The sequence below is a fragment of the Lycorma delicatula genome, chromosome 12 (assembly GCF_047948215.1).
Source record: "Lycorma delicatula isolate Av1 chromosome 12, ASM4794821v1, whole genome shotgun sequence".
Taxonomy (NCBI): Eukaryota; Metazoa; Arthropoda; class Insecta; order Hemiptera; family Fulgoridae; genus Lycorma; species Lycorma delicatula.
The window spans coordinates 1603656-1616631 of record NC_134466.1 but is presented as its reverse complement, the minus strand read 5'-3'; the positions used below and the strand labels follow the sequence as shown (position 1 = coordinate 1616631).

The 12976-nt window shown below is 32.1% G+C and overlaps 1 protein-coding gene across 1 annotated transcript in view; it reads right to left on the bottom strand.

Moving 5' to 3' along the window:
* LOC142332962 (uncharacterized) overlaps nt 1-12976 on the bottom strand; it is a 386939-nt gene that overhangs the window by 311574 nt on the left and 62389 nt on the right. The window lies entirely within an intron of this gene.

Sequence of the window (12976 nt, the reverse complement as noted above, 5' to 3'; positions counted from 1 at the left end):
CCTCAGAAAGCTTTTGCAGCATTTGCATCTTAAATGGGTGCTGTTTGTTGCTATGAAGAATACACAGAATGGAGGAACGACTAACACCAATTTCACTTGCAATACATCGAGTACTGCATTGTGGACTCTTTGCAAAGGCAGCCAAGACCATCATCAAGATTGTCTCATCAGTGGAAGATTTGGGATGATCACTACGTCACCTGTTGGACACATTTCCAGTTTCCTTGAATTGCAACAGTGTCATGCGAAATCGGTGGTCTCTCTGGGTGGCACCTGTTGAAATCTGCTGCAACGACTTGACTTCTTTGTTCACCGGGCATCAGGATCACCTCAATTCGCTCATCCTGTGACAAAACCATCATATTTCACCTGCAAAAGAATAAGATTTTCAATCTTTTGCGTGCCAATAACTCCTAAACCATATTAGTTATGTGAAATCTGATTGCAGAAATGAATTCCTGGTAAAATTTCAATCTGTTTTGATATACCACATGACCTGATGACCCCCTTCCCATTTAAATAAATGGACGGCGATTCAAAATGATGGTCATTGTCGTGTTATGCCCCTAAGTTGGGCCCTCATACCTAGTTTACGTTGGTGTATTCAAATGTTTAATTTTCTTTACAACTTCTGAAATAATAAGCTGTACTGCTACTTTTGGACCACTCTGTATATTATATTATATTTTGTAATTTGTACATTAAGTCCATGAAGATTGATAGAAGAAGGCTGGAAGAAGACTGCCTGAATATAGGGTGTGGAGCCGGCTTGTATAGTGTGTACAGAGCTGCTGAATTATCAGGAGCCAAGTGCTTTCGACAGGAGCTGTATGAACTGTACAAAACCGAGTGCGAACTGATTGGAAAACCTTTAAATTTTAAAGTACTTCTTAAGTAAGCTTTTAATAACGTGCACCGAGTCTGAATAAGTACTGACCTTGGCCATTCTGCCGATACTGATGAAATCATCAAGGCTATTCAACGCCTGTCCCAGTGGATCAGAGTTTTCCAGTCTACGGTATAGAGACACTTCATAACAACAAGCTGAATCTGTACTGTAATCAGAGAGTACAAAATTTTAAACCGAGATTTCTTCATTTGCAATATTGCAACTAGCTGAATATGAACTGCGAATTGCATAGTTTCATTTTATTTACTGATGAGGTATCAATTTACTCAGGATGGCATCAGTAATCATTGCGATGAACACACTTGGGCAGAAGTCTACCCACACATGACAGTAGAACTTAATTTCCAACACCAATTTAGCCTCATTTGTGACGTGTTCTAGTTTACAATCGGCTAATAGGACCATTCTCCCAGGATGTCTAAATTTCACCATTTACATGAAATTTCTTATAGAACAACGCCTCTGCTGTTCCAGAAACATCTTTTCATACATATACTTACAGCTTGATTATGCGCCTCCCCACTTCTCTTGTGCTGTGTCTGCATACTTAAATGATCAATTTACGGAGTGATGGATTGACTGTGGCAGGCCACACTCCTGGCTACCAAGATCAATTGATCTAACACTGATTTTTGTGTTTGAGGTTGTATGAAAAGTATTGTGTCCAAGAGAATAGTTCATACGTGTGAAGAATTTGGTTGCTAGTATTATAGATGCCACTACCCAAATATAGGAAAGATGTGCAGAGTTGCAGAGAGCAACGCTAGTAATCTGAAAGCATGCAGCCAAATATATTGAAATAGAAGGAAAGATTTTTTGAAAATGTACTGTAAATTTTATTAAATGTATCGGTTGCATTTTTATTATTTTAACATTCTAACAAATGGATGTTAAGTTCAATTTCTGTAGTTGATAACATTTCAAGGTTTTCATATAATAAGTGAATTTAAATAAAATTTCTTGAATTTATATTTGTTTTTTATTGTGCTATTCTACACTAATTTTTCACAGAATTAGGTTTCCGACAAGTTATGATAATAAATTACGCACATTTATTAGTCATTTAACAAATTTTTTTGTATTACAAATGTAAAAACCTTGTTTTTAGACAACAAAGTTTTTTTGTTTTACATCAGATATTTTGAAAACTACTGGAGATATTGCTCTGGAACCAGTTTTACTCAACTTTTCAGGTCAAAACCCATAAGAAACCATCAAATTTACCTCTTAATTTTTGTTCTACAATTTCAGAATGGTTTTATTTCATGAATTCTTTTTATTATTTTTGCTTGTACAATGAGCTCAGAAAGTTCTGGTAACACTACATGAATCATCTTGTGTGTACTATTATAATTATTTTTGACTAATGCTATAGGTATTATAAGGAAAGTGTAAAAGAAAACTGATTAATGGGTCCTAATATCAGGATGTTAAGAGTAGTAGTTGTCACATAATTCATTCTGCAATAAATTAATTATTCTTCATGCTTTTGTTTATTTTAATATATTTATCTCGGTGTTTGTAATTAAAAAATAACAATCATTAAAAATATCATGGTAATCATCTTCCAGAGCAGGATGGTGTTATTTCTTATTAGCTTTGTGCTTTGAATAGAAACCATAATTGTTGTTACTACCATGAAATCTTGTAAAAACCGTCAAGCAATATAAAACAAGTAGAGGAATGTTAAAAACATGGGGAGTCAGTTTATGGCAAACTGCTTAACCTTACAGATGTTTGACTGAGATGTTTTATAAGCAAAGCTTGTACCAAGTGACAAGGCCTGGGTTGTATGTGAAAAAAGTTGAAAGTATATTTAGCTAAAAAAAAATTCTTAACTATACTAGTTTTAAGTGAAGAGTTGCATTACATGTAACATACAAAGATGTAATACAAATAAATATGTGTTCTAAAGATATTATTACTTTAACTCAAAATAAAGCGGTAAAGATTTGTTCTGGCCAATTTTTAACGGGTGGGTAACTTAAAACTGAACTGAACTGGCTCGAAAAACAGTTATTTGAGTGTTACCTATAACATTGTAATCATTGCGATTGCTGCTGCTACTAGTGTCACTGCAGGTTGTCTATACGACTACTCTGATCTATTGTTGTAGTTATGAACTGTTGATGCTTTAGTACAGTATAGTTTTGTCCTTTAGGTTTTTGTAAAATGCCTTATTCAGTTGAAAAAAAGGTTGCTATAGTGGAAGCTTATCGGTGATATGGATCCTTTTAAGAAACTTCTCAAATCTTTCTACAAATTTCCTACTCTTTTAAGCAAAGAGTAGCGTACATGATTTGTGGTTAAAGATATACAACAAAATCAGTTTCAAATGCAAATTAAATAGGCAACTATCTTTTGGGACTCCAGAGGCTATAGTCGATATTCAAAAAATAATTTCTGCCAGTTAGAAAAAAAAAGGTTATCAAAACAAAGTAGTGTAAAATACTCATCTTCCCATAAGATTTTTCATGATTTAAATTTGAAACCGTAATGTGTAACAAGTGTGTAATAACTGAGAACAGGCAAACTGAAGCAAGATGCTTCAATAATTAAGATAATTATTGTGACTGGCTTCTCAAAAACATTGTCAAAAGACAGATATATTCAATGCTGTATTTCATGTCAAACAAGGCGTTGTGTCATTTATCTGGCCATGTTAATTTACACAACACCAGATATTGAATGACTGAAAATCCTCACTACACGTTTGCATGTCCGCTTACAATGAGAAAATCAGTGGCTGGTTCCAACTAGGTTAAGCAATGATTCACAGTAAATTTTCAGGCTGCTTTATCAGAAAACTGAAGTGTCAGCAGAGCGAAAGTTTATGAATCAAATCTCCACACTATCTATGAACTGAAAGTGGAAGGTCCAACGAGAAACCAACGGCATTAAAAACTATGTTTTGCATCTGGTGAGTCTCAGAGTGATCACTCAAGCATTAAGACTATCACTGCATAGTACCATCAATTAAAAAAATATAATTTTCCAGTGTGATGATCTATTTTGATTATTAGTTTCCATTTTTAGTACATAATTTTTCAGGTGTTTAAAGAATGTTAATGTAAAATCCAGTCTATCACTAATTTCTTCTCCTCAAATGATTCTAATTTAAGTAAACTATTTATTTGTTGTGACACTTTTTTTTCTTCAAATAATTTTTGTCATATAACAGATCTTTTTATACATGTATTTTGTTTCAGAACTAGAGAAAAGAAACTAAGTTCATTAGGTTTATGTGTAATTAATTCTGTTAGTTGAAATTAAACTCCTGATGAAGGAGCTCATATTGCCTTAAGTAAGTTATCATTTCAGCTATTATTAAAAGTTATGAAAATCTTTATTTTAATTATTATTAGTAAAGTTAACATTTGTCAATGTGTGTTATGAATGAGACTACTCTATGTTTAATATTAAGCCGATACGTCATTTGTATGTATTGAAAACCAAAGAAAGCATGTATGGAATATTCAAAAGTAAATTAACAGTGAATTGCAACTGATACATATCATGACACATTTTTTATTAAATGATATTTTACCACAAAGTGAAGAAATATAAAATAATTCATATGGTGGAAAATTATTGAAAGAAGGAGTCATATCAAAATAAGAGACACACAGCAAAATCAGAGAGAGTGAACTGAGGCTGAGTGTTTATTTTAGCTGACATGTCATGCACTTTGAAAATTGCTTTGCATGTTGTTTAATTGTGTATTTAAAATCACTTGTTCATATTGACCACAACCATTGAAAACAATACAATATTTTCAGACTGATTTTTATGTGTTTGCAAACAAATTAAACTTTTGGTATAGAAAAGTCATTGCAACTTATGATATATTACCCAGCTTTACTTTGTAAACATCTCAACCTCAATCTAAACTTATTTTAAACCACCAAATAGAATAAAGAGTTCCTGTTTAGGTCCTTACATAGAGTTGCCCCACTAAATTACACTTAATATCAAAGATTTATTACTAGAGGTTCTTACTTCCTTAACATAAATCCATTGGGTTTCTAGTCAAAAATCATTGAACATCACCAAGGAGGAGGGGATCAAGTGTTAAAGGGTGAGTGATTTGCCTACAGAGAAGGAAACAAGTTTCTGGAAATAGGAACAACAGCTTCATCTAAAGAATTGCTTCAAACACCTTCCAAAGAGTGGGCATCCATCCCTTCCAAATTTCCCAGAAGATCATGATCTTACCCAGAATTTTGATTAATGACAATGTTACATACTCAAAGATTACAAAAAACTACTTGCTACAATTGTTTTTACATCGGATGTTACAGAACCACATGAGAACCAGCTCAGGTTTCCCTAAGGAAAATTATCCATTCCCAAAATTATGTGGCATAAGGTAGTATCCAACTAACTGATCTCTGTAACAATTAAGCCAGATTCTCATTACCCATTTAATTTGAGTTGTAACAATGTGTACTACTTGTATTTAGGAGGGTTGCTTTCATCACTAGATACTCAGTTCAGCTGTTAGATGTATTGTGCAGCCATTGATTGAACTGGAAACAAAGAGTTCAGCATTGGGACCTCAGTCAATCTTCCTCCACTAGACTACTCCAAGAATGGGCTAACTCTGCAGCAGGTTGTTACAAGGTCTGGTATATATCTTCAAAAGCTAATAAAGAAAGAAAAAAAGGATGAAAGATAAGGTGAAACAATGGATGTTCAGTAAGAATAGTCTTTCCATAGATTAATTGCAATATAAAAGGATATAACCCCAATCAGAGGATAGCTCAAGGCTCTCTTATGTTCCTTATCAGATAACAAAAATTCCTTTTTCTTCAAGTCATTTGGAGTTGGTACAGTGTTCCTAAATGAATATTCTACATCAGTGAAATTGTATAGCATGCAGATGTGTTTAACTGGACTAAAAGTGTTTAATTAGAACCTTACTGAAGGTATGTGATGTGACTGTTCTACTGAAGAGAATGGCCTCATCTGAGCTCAGCATGGAAACATTATACTTTCAGGGGGTCAACTAAAGTGTAAGTTTTAATTATCAACAAATCTTAAATTTTTTTTCCATGAATCAGTATATTTTTCTCTTTATTGAAATGAAATTGGCTCAAAACTATCCTGCCTCAGTAGTTGCAAAGTTTTCTGAGCCATTGTTAGAGATTATATGATACAAACAATCTTACTGTGGATTGCGTTTTCTCTTGTTACTACTTTACTTTTTCGTTCATTCATTTTACATAAAGTGAATGTCATGGGAGCCGTCAGCTGTCGTGGTTCCATGTAACATGTTGACACCTTGTGACAGCCAGCAGAGTAGTCATTTCACGGGAGTATAGTGGGATGGCAACTCTATGGAATGTCTAAAGATTTTTTCCTGCTTTGCATTCAGTACAAAAAGCAAACCTAACTTAAACGACTTAATTACCTACCAACTTAACTGCCTACTGGGTAAAGTCTGGTCTCCTATGCCTTTTCAGTCTAAAAGGAATTTATTTGCTTGTCTCAAACAAATAAAATACAGTAATACTATTGATAGCAAAAAATACAGTATATCAAATTGTGTAGAAACTGCTGATCATTTGATAAGCCCAAGGGTGTCATCATGACTAAGCTTTTGTTCAGAAACCTGGTGTTAATATATTTCTGGGTCTTGCCTACTCTAAGGGAATTCACTGTCTCCATTCTTTGAGTACTACTTCCAAGTTGATAATTCTCCGCCACAGCTTAGAAATGGAGAAAATGTTGGTGATAGGATTGAATGTTGATCTATGTGTAGCATTTAAAACAATCTAATAATTGTAAAAAATATAGAGTACAAAAATAAAGTTCAAAGGAAAATAAAAACTAAACCATTTCAATCTTAAAAGCTTTACATTCACAGAAGATGGGTAATGAAAGTGAAAATATCATGCTTTACCTGATCTACTCTGTATAACTTAATGCAGGGGTTCACAAACTTTTTACCTCGTTTCCCCCTTTATGGTGTATTTTGAAGCCAAACTCTCCTGGCATAAATTTTAGATTTAGATAGATATTTTCCATATAGCTATTGTACCTGTAAAATAAAAATACAGTCATGAACAAGGGGGTAAGCCCCAATAGTACAACTCTTAAGTTCTCTTGTAATATCTAATCTTGCACGATATTTGCTCTTCATGGTATCAAGAGCAAAAAATCTAGTATCATAAGAATATGAAGTAGTGAACTGGATGAGTTCACTACTAAGGCATTAAGGCATTTTAAGGCATTTTCACTCAAAGAAGGATATTCTGCTTTGACCCCTATCATAAATTTTTTTATTTGTTTGTTACTGTGTTTTGTGCCCCCCCTGAAACCTTCCTCGCATCCCCCACTTTGATAATTGCTAACCTAATGCTTAGGAAGCTAATGTATTCCAAGTTTCACTGCTAAAAATATCTGTATGGAACTAGGTTTTTGTAATTATGATTCTTGTTAATTTTAAGTAATTTTAATCGTTTTAAGAGAGTACAGAGTTAAAAAACTGTATTACAGAAATCAGGTGGCTGAAACATTATTTATATTTAAATGAGGAAAGAAGAAAAATGAATACAAGTTTGTTTCAAAACAGTCAAACAAGTGACAAAGTGAACATGGTTCTATTCTTGTTATAATAATTAATGTTTTAATTTTACAGGGACAATATGTCGCTTCCTTGAACAGCAGGAAAACAGTAGTAGGAAGGGTCTAGAAACAATAGTGCTAGTTTTTGATAGTTGTGACAGTGAAATTTATGAGGTGCTTGTGCCACTTTACTTTCCAAGATCAGTTGGTGAAGAACAGATTGCTCTTCTACAACTGCCAAGCTTTGGTGTAGGAGGTCCTGATGGGGAACATCTATTTCCTGATCGACAGATTCGAATAATAGACAATCCACAACACCATCATTGTGGTAAAGTTTGTTCAGTTATATTTATAAAATTTTAATAAATCAAATTTTCTTTTATTGTCATATCTCTTAGTTAATGTAATGTCCTGCATGTTTATTCAATTTAGAATTTTCGGCTTAAGTATTGAATGTTGGGTTTTATACTTAGGTCACATAATAAATTATAATAGGTTCACTAACATAAAATACACATGAATAAAATTTATACACTGTGTGCCATATAATGATTAAATAAAATAAATGAGACTGACATTTTGGTAATTTTCATGTCAAATATATATATATATGTACAACATAAGATGCTTGGCTGGATTGTTGACTGTAACAATATTAATGCTTTACAGACTTAAATAAATATACCAATGTAACTATTAACAGTTCTGTACATTTTTTTTATTAAGATTTGTTTTTTACGAAAATAATATAAAATACATTTATTAAAAAACAATAAAATTAACCTTTTATCAACAAATAATCTACAAAGTTTTTAATCTATTTCATAACAATAGCGGATTATTTTCTTATTATCAAAATGATGATGTAATAAAACATCTAAGTTCCAAAGAATAACAAAAATTATTAATATTAATCTCATTGAGGGTATGTGTAAAATTGATAACTATAAATATACAAAAGGAAAAATATTCAGAAACAAAAGGAAAATGTTTTCAAATGCTGTAGATCATTATCACATATAATAACAAAACATTGTTAACATTTGGTTAGTAATATTGAAATAAAGTATTAGAAATAAATAACAAATTCAAAACCGAAGCGGTAAACATAAAATATAAATTAACTATCACAGTAAATTTTGATTGGGTTGAGTGATGTACTCGACTGATGGTAAATAGGACTCAATGTCCAGTGTATAGTTACATTTGCGAGGGAGAAAAGAATCCTGTTAATTGTATATTTCTGAAGAGATGATGGATGCTGTCATCTGAAAACACTCAAGATAAGGGTATGTAATTTCAAAATAACTTTGCAGATATCTTAAATCTTACTAATGACAGTGGTAACACTTAAAATAGGCTAGTACTTTTATGGATCACACTTTAAAAAAAAAAAAATAGAAAATTCACTTCATTTTATACAGTGCCCTATGAAGAAACTGAGGAACTTACAGGGCATGTTCTTTCAGGAACATTCTATAATGAATGGTTGTTCATAAAAAACCAGATTTTAAGTTTTTGTTAACATTTCATTGGCTCTATTCACCTCAGTTTCTTAGGATTAACTTCTCTACAAGTTTTGTTACTAAATTTTCTGCATTTATTAGTTATTTAACGAAGCTATTGTACTACAAACCTAAAAAGGTTTGTTTCTTGAAGTCAAATTTTGTGTTTTACATCATGTATACTTTAAAAACTACTGAAGTTACAGTTCTGGGACCCGTTTTATCCTATTTACCAGATCAAATTACATAAGGAACCATCAACTTTACTCCTAAATTTAGATATGAAAAATTATAGTAGCGTTTCTTTTTATTAGAAGAGCTGAAATTCGGTTGAAATCTTTCACTAGTGGTAACTCAAAAACAAAGCGTTTCCAGACCTATGTTTATATGGATTTTTCTATTATTTTCATTAGTAGAACAATTTCTTAAAAGTTCTCCATGGGATGTGTATGTGTTTAATATTATATGAAATATAAAAATGTTGGTTTTTTTTTTATTAATAGGCACTTTTTTATATTGAAGTAGGAGTTTGTTACTTTTAACTGTGGATGGTAGAATTTTTTTATTATTAAAAGTGTATTTATTTAAAGATACTATTGATCTTTATCTTAATAATGTAAACTGGTAATCTGTTAACTTAATTCTTCTATACCATCTTATTTAGATAACTTTTTACTACAACATAAACATAGTACCTGAAAGATCTTAATTAGGTAACAAACATTTTAGACATTAAAAAAATGAACAAGCTTATAATGAAGTTGTAATGATAATATCATCAATTAAGTAATACTTAAAATTGTTTATAAAGGGATTGCCCCTAAGTACTACAAAATATGTAATGGAGCTAACTTTGTATAATTGCATCTGCTAAAACGAAGTTTATGTGGTTTTTTATGATTAAATCACCATAAGCTCAAAGTTTGTGCATGTGGAATATGGAAAAAATTTTCAGTGTTTGATTAGTGTGCCTGATTAGGATTCAAACCCAGGACCTCTGGATGAAAGACCAAGACATTCAAAGTATCTTGTCTTGAAATGATTACAGTTATTGGAAATAAGGTTGTAGAATATGAGTTCATTTATCTACTTGTTAGGCTTATATATAAAATAATTTTTCTAGTTAAAGAAAAGTTAGTTTTAAAAATGGAATTCATTTTGCCTTTTTTATGCAGAATATTAGTGTTTTCAGTTCATCAAAACATTAAATGAAAAAAAATCTCACCATTTCTATGCTGAAAAATTAACTCTGTTTGTCTTTCTATCTTAAATATATATACTTTTTAAAAATTAGTATCAATATTTTTAGTTGTCATTATTTATTCATGAAGCTTTGAAACGCAGTTTTGAAGTATAATATAGAAGAGAAACAACATGAGAGCAACACAGTAATATTACATTAAGAATTATGCATAAGTTAGATTTGTGTAATATTGAAAGGTTATAATGCACTTTTTTTTAATTTTTATGCATTTTAAATTGAGAATTTTTTTTAACTCCCACACTATTGTTTGAAAAATTAAGTTGACTTGAACATGTGCTAATCATCTCACAACATCAAAGTTATTGTATGTTAATAATTTTATTATTGATTGTAACTTAAAAAAAAAAAATATATATATATATATATAAATAGCACATTTAAAAATTTTGATTTTTTAGATCCAAGATTGATTACAGCCATTTCAATTAATTACTGTTTATTTTCAATTGAGTTTAATTAGTTCATAATTGTATTTCACCTCATTTATTTATCCAAAACTTGTCAGAATATTAAAAAAAAGTAAAATGTTAAACTAATATTTAAATATATGTGAAATTTTGTGTGAAATATATGAAAAAATTTTCTTTATTAAGTAATAAAGAAAATTAAAACTTAGCAGACACCAAACATTAATTAGTAGTTACTGTCTGGGTACAAGTTTATACAAAGTAAGCCTGAACAGAACTATGACTAGACCGCAGGACTCTAGAAGGAGATTGTATTCACACATAGTAAATTCCATTTTGCTGTATGGTGTACCGGTACGGTACAGAGCTCTGAGGTATGATCATAACAGATGACAGGTGGAGGGAGTACAAAGGAGGATAGCTCAGAGAATTGCGTGTGCATAAGCCTCAGTATTCACAGAAGCTTTATTTGTGGTCACCAGGGTGTTTCCGCTGCAGCAGTTGGCTGATTTATGGGTGAAAATAATTGAAGATATGAGTAAAGAGGTATATTGTGAGCTATTAGAGAAGTAGCAGATAAGGTGGACGGTTTCGTGTAAAGGTGAATGGACAAGGTGATTAATATGTGTCATTGGGCCATGGCATGGATCGGTAGGGAATTTGCGAGCTACATGAAATGTTTATAATTATATTTATTCTATCATTATTACTAGTACTGTTATTATTAATACAACAAAGTCGATCTTCATGGTGGAGTGGTAACGTGTCTGATATTCATTCGGAAGGTACTAGTTTCGAATCCCAGTCAGCATTGGTATTTTTTTCATTACACATAAAATTTACTTTGATCCGAATGGGTATCATCCCAGTCGCGTCTTCACCCGCACATCATGGTGGCAGTAGTTGTATTTGTTGAGCTGCCATGCCATATATTGCCTGCACTTTTGATATTCACACACACACACACACACACACACACACACACACACACACACACACACACACACCAAATATCAAGTAGATATCAGAGAAATTAAAAAAATAATAAATTTCATTTAAATCAATTTGAATCTTTAAACTCAAAATTTCAAAGAATTCTTTCTTGGTGCTCCTTTCACCGTAAGAAAGACATGTATACAAATTTCCTTAATTTCAAATTAATCTTCTTTAGTGATTTTTGGAAGTTTTTTATAAATGACTCTCCTGTTATTTTATATTTATAGATATATTTGGATACAGTTTTTAATATTCTTTCTCAATTACTTCTAATATACTATTAACTTAATGAATTACCTTTGTAACAATGTCCTAAACTTGTAGTTTTAATTTGTTATACATGGAAGTCTAAAAAGTAATGACTGTTTTGCAAACTATATACTTTAATGTCCTAAATCTCAGGGTATATGAGTCGTAGTGGATCAGGCCGAAGGTTATTTGACAGCTGGCAGTTGAAGCTACTAGATGTGCAAAAAATGATGCAATTCTTATACTTGGACGTAATGTATTGTGCTATGAAAATCAGTGGACGTTCAGCGAAACTGATGAACATCCTACAATTTTACTTTGATAAAGATGTAAATGCTGGGCAGGACCATGAAGAAACTTGTCCTGTTTATGGGCAAGCTATGTCATCAAAAACAACAGCCAAAAGATTGTTCAGTCGCTTTTGTTTTGGATATTTTGATGTCCAAGATGCGTCTTGCAGTGGAAGGACCAACAACAAAATCACAGAGAAAGTGAATGATATTCTGGCAAAAGTCTAGCCGTGCAAGCCTTCATGACATTGCCAGTGGCCTAACACCCATCAGCAAACACTATTAGTCTATTCAGAGAAAGCTGGTTACAAAAAGATAAGTGACATTTGTGTGCCACATGATCTGACTGAGAAAACTTTACTCAATTGAATTTCTATCTGTGAATCTCTACTGAAATGCAACAAAAGTGAGCCATTTCTGAAGCCAGAGATCATCAGTGATGAAAAGTGGATAACCTAAGAACACAATGGCGAAAAAATTGTGACTGAAGCAGGGAAAAACTCCATAGTCTGTGAAAAAGCCAACACTGACGGCCAGGAAGATTATGTTGTGTTAGGTGTAACTGAAAGGGCATCGTGTATCACAAGCTGCTGCTGTCAAGCAGTACGATAGACTCAGACCTGTACTGTTGGTATTTAGTATGACTGCACTTAGCAATTAAAAAAAAAAAACGGCCAGAATTAGTAAACAGAAAGGATGTCATACAACACACTGATAACCGCCAGAATTCACGATATCTTTAACAACCTATCAACTGCAAGAACTTGACTGGGAGGTTTAGATGG